General features: G+C 41.1%; 1 pseudogene; it reads left to right on the top strand.

The window, feature by feature from the left end:
• Window positions 1–1,273: 1,273 nt before the first annotated feature.
• Window positions 1,274–8,155, top strand: LOC108669682 (annotated as a pseudogene).
• Window positions 8,156–8,839: the final 684 nt, after the last annotated feature.

Genomic DNA, 8,839 nt, shown 5'->3' on the forward strand with positions numbered 1-8,839 from the left:
GAATTCCTTTTGAAAGTTCGATTTTTGTTTTGTTCGACCAGGATTAACATAAGGGTTGGTGAAACATCAAATTAACATAAGAGTGTAATAGAAGTGTCGGCACTGAAGAAACATGCCCATGGCCTGTTTCAGATTCAGTACATTTCGGACTTAATTCACAAGCGATCCGGGCTTTGGAACCCGATCTTTCCATAACTGACGATTGATTGAGATAGCTGCTGGACTTATTGCAAGGCTCGTAAGGTGCTAGGCCTTTCATGACTGCTGCTGGACTTATTGCAAGGCATGTAAGGTGCTAAGCATTTTAAGACTGAACATATGCTCCTGCATTGCTTCGTCTAGTCATCGAAGGCGTTCATGCTCGGAGCGTCAACGGCGCTATCAGGGAGGCTGTTCCACATGTCTGTGACTCAAGATCCACTCAAGGCTTTAATTATCTCTGATTAGATTATTTGTTTATCTTTTTATTTCTGGGTGGGCTGTGTTACGGAGCGACCATTATGCGCGGCGAGGCCTGGCAGTCTGTGTCCACTGCTTTACAATAAAGAGGAGTTTGGTTGCATAATGTCTAGTGGACTGCTGCGTGAAGTTGTGGTAATTTGTATTTATCAGTAGGGTTACTTGTGGACTGCTACGTGCGTATTGGTAGGGTTACTTGTAGTGGACTGCTACGGGCATATTGGTAGAGTCACTATATTCCATTTGATAACTGACTCTCATTTTTTGTAGCATAAGCTATTTTTGTTTAATAAAACCTGCAAGGGAGATAGTTTTGCGAATAATACTCTAACAAAATACAGCCGAAAAACGCTGGAATATCAGCGTAAAATAAAGTTTTTTATAAGTAAGTATTATGTCTGAAATTATTAGAATTTACCTCTACTTGTTTGTCATTCCAGTAAGTGGTAAAGGCAGTATGCAAAGTGAACACCTTTGCATTATGCTGCTCGAATAGAAGATTTAAGAATAATTGAGTTTCTTCTAGAGAAGAACGCTGATATTAACGCTTATAGTGGACTGCTACGTGCGTATAGGTAGGGTTACTTGTAGTAGACTGCTGTGTGAAGTTAGTGAGGGTTAATTGAAGTGGACTGCTGTGTGAAGTTAGTGAGGGTTAATTGAAGTGGACTGCTGTGTGAAGTTAGTGATTATTTTTCAATGCCCACCAGGCAGCGGTTGCCGACGTCCACTGATGACCCTTCAAGCATATCAAATCACTAGGTCACTATATTCACGGAGATTCCGATCCATATAAACTTTTTGTTATTTTTCAATGCCCACCAGGCAGCGGTTGCCGACGTCGCAAGCGGACACCATGCTGGACATTGGTACGCGGCCTTTGTTAAACTCTGATCACGACCTCCTAAGACAGACTGCGCGCCGATTCTTCACCGAGGAAGTTAAGCCCCATAAGGCGCAGTGAGTGATTAGTCTGCCATGCGCAGTCTTAGACCCACCAAAGTGAAGTCGTCAGCGGGCAATTATTTGCACCACTCTGATGTATATTGCATTGTTCACACTAGGTTAGGTATAATTGACTATTTTGAATGCCGCAAAGATCATTTGTAGTCTGTTAACATGCTGCCTAGGCGCCGCGGGCGTCAGTAGTTCGTTGTTAAGGGTACGCACACAGTGAAAGCAGGTTGCCAGCGTGCTGGTTACCTGCTCAGGCTGGCGCCTGAAACCATAGAATACAGAAGCCTATTCGTACAGGTTTTCACTGTGAACAGTTACATTATTATACTAAGTTCATTCTTGTGGCAGGTTGGAGCAGGTTGCCAGCGCGGGAAAACCTGCTTCCACTGTGTGCGTACCCTAACGCGCCAGCTGGAAGACAGGCTGAAACAAGATGCAATTGCTTACTACTTATCCAAAAATATTCGACGTTCTCTGGTTATGTATTTTTTATGTGCTCCTGTGTGAATAAAGAAAGAAATGTTTGGCAGAGACAACCTACCATGCCCAGTAAGCTGACAACTTCTAATGTTCAACATAGGAGCCCCAATCTTCGCTAGTGACCACAGGTATCCCAGAGTTTACGTCACAGAAGTTCACGATTAAAAGTTTACGTCCCCGTAGTTCACGACTCAAAGTTTACGTTGTTAGGGACTAATTCCAGGTCAATAACCCAGGTTCGAATCCTGGTCACGGCACCATTATGTTAGGGACTAGTCATTAAATAAGCATTCTCTGACACCGAACACTTGGCCAATGATCGTAAACAAAGGATGATTAAAAATGATAATAAAGAACTATAATAATAAATGAAAGAATAAAATACTTAAAAAAGGACTAAAAAGGAGAAAATAAATTATGGCTCGCCCCAAAAAACGTGTGTCGGGCAGATTTATGATTAAAGCGAAAAGCACACAGCACATGAATTTTCGAAATTTGATGGTGAACGTACAGCCCGACCCACGTTTTTTGGGGCGAGCCATAATTTATTTTCTCCTTTTTAGTCCATAAGAAAAACGTGGGTTTTAAAAAGTTTTTTTTTAAGTATTTTATTTCTACTTTTTAGTCCACAAGAAAAACGATTATGACTTGACGTACTTATCGATGATACGCAGCGTCAGCGCCTGCTCGTCGATCTATAACGTCAGCGCCCGCTCGTCATACTATATATATATATACCTTACTCAATTAAGCTAATTTAGGTCTATAATTGCTTGTTTTTATGATTGTATCTGAAATTATTAGGCGAAAATAGCCTTCATGCCGAATTTCAGATCTGTAGAGCAATCGGAAGTGGGCTAATTTTCGTTGTTAATGTTAACAACAAACAAACAAACAAACGCGAAGCTGAGTAAAGAAAAACGTGTTAAAAATACAAGAAAACAAAATAAAAAATAAAAATCGTGTGTCATTCTAGCCCTTGCCTTTTAATTTGTAATCATGACCCAGGTTCGGAGCTCCGTTTAAAATGCACGAATAAAAACAAATAAGGGACTTGAATTAACGCAAAACTAACAAATCAATATGGCACACATAAATTATAAAGTAACATAAATAATACTCAATATAACCAGAAAGGCCACCACTACATCAACACGGAAGATAAACAATACAAGCACTAACCTCTGTGGTGGATCACGTAGCAATGACAAGGTACAGGGCGGGTCTACACGAGGTCACGCAATAGTTCACTCAAAAACAAAATAAAAAACACGTAATCTAACTATCGATGAAATTGTTATTGAAAGGCGTTCCCAACAACGTCCCAGTAGTTCACGCCTCAAAGTTTCCGTCACCGGAGTTCAAAACCCGAAGTTTTCGTCCGTGTTGTTCCCAGAGTTTACGTCCGTGTTGTTTCCAGAGTTTACGTCCCCGTTGTTCCCAGAGTGTACGTCCCCGTTGTTCCCAGAGTTTACGTCCGTGTTGTTTCCAGAGTTTACGTCCGTGTTGTTCCCAGAGTTTACGTCCGTGTTGTTCCCAGAGTTTAGGTCCGTGTTGTTCCCCCGCAGGTGGGAGGCGGACGGGCAGGTGTCGCGGGAGGTGTGGAGGAGGGCGGGCGAGTTGGGCTTCCTGGGGATCAACTTTCCCCTCGAGGAAGGAGGCAATGGAGGAGACTTCCTCGACGCTTCTATTTTCATTGAGGAACAGTTCAGTCACCACGGTCCTCACTTTTTATTGTATTTATTACACTCCAATTTAATTGTAAAAATAGTTGAATACACTTAACCAATTTTTAAAGCCAAAGTAAATTTTTAACTAGTTAACGTTTAAATTCAATTACATTTCTCAACGAATCAAGTTCTCTTCTAGTCAAATTCGCGATTGCTTATGAATAATAAAGTTCTTCGATTAGTTTAATTCGATCAAGAATTGACTAAATAGGAAAAAATAATGTAATTTTTCAGGTTCTACGACTGATGAAATTGACCTGCTGATAACTGGCATGTTCATATTGATCTTGTAATTAAAATATTAACTGATACACAATTTTACACATGTATTTGACCATACAGTTACTATCCGCGTTACCTGAAGTGGACTGCATAGACTCGCTCGCCAGTTATTGCGTACCCTTTATTTTTTGTGAAATTTATCATGTTCACTTACGTCACTTATTACGTTTTCCTCCATTATCAGTTATCTCGTCGTCCCTTATCAGTTATGACGTTCTCTCCACTTGTTATATCCTGGCCACTTACGACGCACTCTTCACGCACAGGGCGTACGCACAGTCTCCAGGCCCGGGATTTTTTCTGCACAGCCATATAGTCATGCCATACATAACGCGGTACGGAACACCGGAGCAGATCTCCCGGTACTTACCGGATATGGTGGCCGGTAACAAGATCTCAGCCTTAGCTATGACCGAGCCTGGCGCCGGCAGGTCAGTTGCCGTCCAATGCCAGTTGGTACCTAACATTGCGGTGCCGGTAGGTCTATTACCGTACAATGATAGCTGGTTGGTTACTTCTGCTGTCAGTCAGTCAGTTACCGTCTTGTAATGAGAGGTCTGTTACCGCTAGGTGCCGGCCAGTCAGTAACCGTCATATATCAGGAGGTCAGTTACTGACAGAAGTCGTCAGGTCAGTTACCATTTCAATGTTTGTTATCAACATATTGAGCAGTTTCTCTTTACATGTAGGCTCCCCATAGCCTCATTGACCAGCAGAGATCAATGTCGATATAGTAGTGGTTGCCTGCTGCTTAACCCTCTACCGCCTGACATGAGTAACTGGAGCAAGCCTACCTTCCAAAAAGGATACGTTCTGGTGAGCGCAAAATGACTTGCACTGATGGTTGCCGCCACGTATAACAACTTTAAAATGTTTTCTGTAGCGTACAAACGACCTCAGGTTTGTACGCTACACTCAATATTTTACATTAAATTACTGTTAAAAGTTATGTTACCGGAGAGTAACTGTAATGATCTATCGTGCCGAGGTTCAATAAAGATCTCCCAATTAACACAATCACTTTAATTGAACGAAAAATTAACACTTAAATTCCGAACATTTGAACAAAGTTAAATAGAACATAGGTTTAGAGCATAGTTTCCATGGCACAGAACTGTGTCTTCCTTCACTTGCTTAGAGCTTAGCATAGAAAATAGTTCCAAACAACACAGCAATAGAGTTCCGTATGCACGAACACCGAATCTTCAGATATCACGGCTTCTTGTGGACTTCTATCCTGCGTGACTTCTCCTTACGCGAACAAAATCAAATTTTCTATCAGTCGGATGACTTCCCTAATAGCTATCTCACATAGTAGCAGCAAACGGATAATATATACAACATTGACACATGCAATAATTAGTTTAATGACAGTAGAATATCTCCACAACTCTAGAATATTACGCATACCTCTGCAGTTGTCTGAATTCAGAAACTAGTCCTTGCTTTTATCCCAAAACAAGTTTGCCCTGAATTCGTACGCTGCTACAGGATCGTCAACTTCTTAGCCTAATTCTACCTTTCACACATTGGGTACTATTGTTCTTAACACTCTGCTTCCCGAAGTACTCCAGAATTATTCAGCTAAAATCCCTACAGTGACATACGGCAGTAGAGGGTTAATGGGTGTGGTGGTGTATCTCGCTTCGCAAACAGATTTCCTGTCCGACACACTTTTTCCTATCTACCTTTCAATCAATCATGCATTCTGTGACTGATAATGATAACATAACTTAATAAATAACTAATTTTAATTTACCAGTTAACTTACCCTGAGATTGCTGAATTTACGTGCTTTACTTCTCAGTGACGTGCAAGGGATCAAAACACGGGCCGTTCGTGATGGCGATGACTGGATACTGAACGGGTCCAAGACGTACATCACCAACGGGCTCTTTGTGACGTCGTGCTCGTCGTCGCGGTGACGGACCCGGATGCCAAGTCTCGCGCTCATGGTCTGTCTTTATTCCTCGTTGACGCTGACACCAAAGGATTCTATAAAGGCAAAAAGTTGCAAAAACTTGGGCTTAAGGCACAAGACACCTCCGAGCTATTCTTCGATGACGTGAGGCTTCCGAAGGAGGCGCTCCTGGGGACTGAACTCAACAAGGGCTTCCCCCAGCTCATGCAGGAGCTGTCACATGCAGGAACGACTTTGTGCGGGCATCTTCTCCATGGCATATTGCGAAGTGATGTTCGAAGACACGCGTAATTTCATCAGAGATCGCAAAGCATTTGGCAAGAGTCTGACGAAGATGCAAGTGATCCAACACAAGATGGCTGAACTTAAGACGAGCATTTGCGTAGCTCGTGCCTTCACTGATCAATTGATAGATTTGCACACCAATAAAAGACTCGATCAATACACTGCTGCTATGCAGAAATACTGGTGAGTAGTGCAGATTTTTTGTGACCCTTTATTGGGGCTCCAACTTGTTTGTGATTTTCCTGAACATTGTTCCTTCTTGTGATGACTCTTGAAGGAGATAATTTTTGGTGAAATGTTTTTCCAGGCTATTTTTATGAGAGATGTTATTATGTCATTGACGATTAAAACGATTTAGTAGGCAAATGGCTGTCACTACAGAAATACCTGGTATCTGCTTCCTGTGTAACTGTTGAAGTTGTTGGAAGTCAAATTTTCCTCGGAGTTTCGGCGTTGTCTTTGGTGGAAGACAACTACCAACGATATGTTGCCGAGTCTTGAATCTCATAATACTCTATAGTCTAAGTAACAGTCTATGATACGACAGCTGCTCAATAGCACCCACTCACTCGGGTTTGTGTTGTTCATGCTTTCCTTTAAGTAATATTTATTTCATTGAATATATATTTAAATGATTCTCGGTCAGTTCAACAGAGCTGTGATTAATGCAATTTTACTAAAGCTGCTCACACGTACCTAATCGATACTTGTCACCAGACTGAATAACGCACAACTCAGTAAATTTTGAACCGACTTCTATCTAATTTACCACTCCCACACTTATTTACATTGCGGCGCAAAGTGCGTTGAGCAATACTGAGTTCCCGATCCCATATCCTTGTAAAGTTATGTCGTCTGAAGGGTGAAAGTGTCCACAGTTCAAACGAATACCAGAGTATAGATTGTTGACGCAATGATCCAAGCATGTCTGGTGGACACAGCATTAGACAAGCTCTTTGCTGCATGGTGTGACAATGCACTTCACGGACCAATGCAAATAGAAGTGTGTTCTAGACTAAATTCAGTTTAATATAAGCAGAGTTACACGAAAACAACTTGCCCAAAGTATTTTTTTACCGTTTAACTGGTAATGGTCTGTAGCTAGGAAATTGTGACGAGGCAAAATGTTTAAAAAATTGTGTATTGTTGGATACACTTCGATCGATTCGAAATTAATGCAGTTGCGGAAGAGAAAACCATACTCTCTGAGCTGAGGTACGGCCAGAAAATATCCGATAATTCTCACATTTCTCTTCTGACCCCATTATTCTGATTTTATGTAGGTACCGTAATTTTACCTGGTTCAGAGTTTCTTCGTTTATTATTTTCTGTATAGTACTTGTCCAAAAACGATGTCTTTTTCATGTATACTCTTGGACTCGAGCACGTAACAAACAGCGTGACAAGGAGAGACATCCGTAAAAGATATAGGTTTATTCAAATCTAAACAGAATTGTACACAGAGATATATCATTGATTTGTCTCTATAATTAGTGTTGCCACATTGTAAACCTAAACCCTAGTAGAGGGATACTCCACTTTTTTATGAGGTTTCTGCACCTCTTTGTTTTGGTGCTCATGCATTTGTCGTTTTCCCACTGATGTTGTTTCCGCAATATTTATTATCGTTCCTTCCTGTTGCAGTTACGTTCTTGCCGTTCCCGTTGTTGAGGTCCTCTCCTATTGGAGCGCCGCAATTACTGCGGCTTGCTTTCTTGCAGCTCAATTAACTTTCATCTATCATAAAATATAGATACATTGACTTACTTTTCCATTGTATTTCATTATCGGAAAGAGCCATGCTGTATCATTCAACTACTTTCACCATAGGAAACACTTTACCAAAACTTTCGTGTCTCGTTACAGGGCGTCTGACCTGGCCAACAAGGTGGCGTACGACTGCCTGCAGTTGCACGGAGGGTAGGGGTACATGTTGGAGTATCCCATCTCAAGCAGCTACGTCGACGTGAGGGTACAGACCATCTATGCGGGCACCAACGAGATCATGAAGGAACTCATAGCCAGGCCCATCGTGGCTTAGGAGTACTGCTATTTCCCATTCAATTTATTCCGATGCCATCTAAAAACGCGTATGAATTCTATACGGTAAATTTTTTTAAAATACTATATCTCTATCATTTCATAACGCTCTGAATGAACGCTCTGAATACTTCCTTCACGACTTTTCGAGACAGCAACATGATGTTCTTTGAAGTCAAAAATGAAATATTCATATGGTTAAATTCTGATGTTTTCGTTTTGGCGAATTCTCATCTAATTCCAAGACGAATATTAGATGTCGTAGTCACTCGTTAGTTTAGGTTTGTAAATTTGTGGTCCATATACACACATGAATGTATAAACCTCGAAAAATTTGTAATTTAATCTGTTACTAATTTTAAGTAACCTTTCTAGTGAAATTTTATTGTCTTAATATACGGAAAACTTTTAAATTCACAGAGTAAGGAATATTAGTGAATACTTTCACGTAATAAATTAATTTGGTTTATTGGTCAACTTTAACACGCAGCCCACAGAAGGGGAAATAGATGAAATTTTTAGAAGATATTTTGATGAAAATTCAAGCCATGCAGCTCCTAAGTGGTCTAGCACTCCAAGACTGGCGGAGCGAGTTGTGGGTTCATGCCCCAGCAAGCTGTGAAGATTCTGTGATGCCACATGTTAATGGTGCTATGCGTCGATGGTGTCAGTTGGTGTCATGGCA

This window comes from Hyalella azteca, unplaced genomic scaffold (genome assembly GCF_000764305.2).
Source record: "Hyalella azteca isolate HAZT.00-mixed unplaced genomic scaffold, Hazt_2.0.2 contig16724, whole genome shotgun sequence".
Classification (NCBI taxonomy): Eukaryota; Metazoa; Arthropoda; class Malacostraca; order Amphipoda; family Hyalellidae; genus Hyalella; species Hyalella azteca.